Raw genomic sequence first — 2377 nt, 5'->3', positions numbered from 1 at the left:
TGTACGCAATGTCGCGAATTGTTGTGCGCGTACTTTGACGCTGTTGAAACCAGTCAAAAACTATCATCCGCCACACCCAGGGGTGCATCTGAGGTTTAGCGTCCCTACAGGTAAAATTGGTCCAGCGATCCATCGTGTAGGGATGCCGAGATATCTTTCGAGATGCCGACCCCATTTTAGCGCATTATTTGTGCTGCATGTATGTGTATAAAATAACGTTCATAGGCGAATGAAAACCGCCAGTAATAATCGCCAGATGCAAGCAACGACCGCGTGACGTAGGGTTAGGCGGAACGTAAACTTAATACCAGAACCAAGCTCCTATCACTCTTGGTTCCGAAGATACCTTCGAGATTAGCTCCCCCTTAGTAGCCGCAAACTGGGAAGTTTTGTTTTGATGTTTGAAAAATGAAAATGGAAATGGAATGGACTTGGGGAAATAGGACTGATAGAAAAGGCCCCCCCCCCTTGTTGAAAATCCCCCCCCCCCCTTATTTTCCCCCCCGTCTTTTCTGTATTCCACATTATTTGTGAGTGTCTTCGATCAAAACTTTAACACTTTGTGTGAAAGACTCCAAACCATACAGACTGGCATACACTATGACAGCCGGATAACAGCCGATACAGATCCAAATATTCAAACATGTCAAAATGTATTATATCAGTATTTCTATGATAAGAGATTCGGAAAACGTTTTTTCGATGTTGTGAGTGGTGTGGGGTGGTTTTCAGTAACATTGACTATCTCCTACTCGGTTTGAAAAACTGTGTGTTCGACATTCCGCGTGTCCAAGCTGTTTCGATAAATACAATGGCTCTTGTCCTGCTTGTTGGTTTAACCATCCAGTTTGCGTTAGCACACCATTAGGAATAGGGAAACGATACTATATCATAGAAATTGTGGTAAAAATAGTAATCTAAACGACTGGTTTTATTGAGAGAGATGGGATGATTACCTTTCGCCACCATTAAAAAAAAGCACACAAGGAGAAAAGTTTCAAAGTGACGTGTGTGATGTTCATCGCGCTTTTTGTAATAACAAAGTTCAAAAGGGTATAAAAGCAAAGACTGCAAAACATGCAAAAGACTGCAAAGCCAAACTGCAAAGAGATCATGGCAAAACACAAACTGCAAAGAGATCATGAACAAACAACTGCAGTGGGGTGACGACTGTAAGTTTTTCAGATTGAATTATTATGACTGTAAGTTTTAGAATTTGAGGACTCGCCAGTGCGAACGACTGTAAATTGTCTACAGACAGATAGAATGGGAATATTGAATGATTCCGAAATATACCCATGACTGTGAAGTGGATGAGATGGCTAACACCTCGTAAAAAAACACAGAAATCAGACAACAGCAATACACTTACCGCGCAACAACCGTGTGTCGATGAGTGTTTGGATATGTTTGGATAAGGAAATGTTCATGAATTATTATGGAATTTCAATACCGCAGATGGATTTAAACGATTCCAGTTCCAATGTTCTGTTATTGAAAAGAAAGTTGGAAAATGGTGAGTATGTGATATAACATGGGGGGGGTTTTTTAAAAAAGACAGAAAATAGAATACAGCAATACCTCTCTCTCCCAGCTAACCGAATCGATGAGAGTTGGTATTTTTGTACAAGGATCACTCTGACTGTTAAATGGATCTTGTTTGATATTTAGGCAAATATAGCTACAATGTGCTTCTATTTTGAAATATAATTGAACTATACACCCAATATGAGAGGTTTTGATGACTGATGAATAATATTCGTTGAATTATTTTTTTGCTATTATAAGGGGGGCGGGTTTTTTCCCCCCTTTTCCAAATTTGCACTGGTTACAAACAATCTACAATCTACACACATGTCAAGCCAAATCATCTCTATCACTACTCAACTGAAGCGAAAAACTAACAATCATTGGCGAGAAGACTATTTGCTTGAGATGTGGCATGAGTTCTTGTATGATTTGAGTCATTGATTGGAGAAAGGTATTCAGGTCGCATACTCTAAAGTAAAAGGCAGACGTTTCTTGAACATTCCACCTGCTAGCTCCGATAAGGAAGATAGTGTTCATAGTGGCATGGGAACGGAAAAAAATTAAGCTACAGCTGTTTCCTGCTGATACGTCCAGTGATGAGACGATATCGAGGATGGGAATTTTTAGAGCGAGTGAGCTTTAAAAATCCTTCGCCGGCTTCCCCCTTTGGATCATGATAAAAGTTTGGCGAACAATACTTGCAAAATGTAAGTTTATATCAATATCTCGGAGTCAAAATATGAGGCAGATCACTCATCAGAGATGCGTTTGATATGTACAGAGAGATCAAGTATTGTGAGCCCGGAAGAAGCGAGGACAGCCTGAGAGACACAGTTCAAACGATTTA

This window comes from Mya arenaria, chromosome 5 (assembly GCF_026914265.1).
Source record: "Mya arenaria isolate MELC-2E11 chromosome 5, ASM2691426v1".
In the NCBI taxonomy this organism is placed as follows: Eukaryota; Metazoa; Mollusca; class Bivalvia; order Myida; family Myidae; genus Mya; species Mya arenaria.
The sequence above is the reverse complement of the archived record's forward strand: the minus strand, read 5'-3'. Positions refer to the sequence as shown.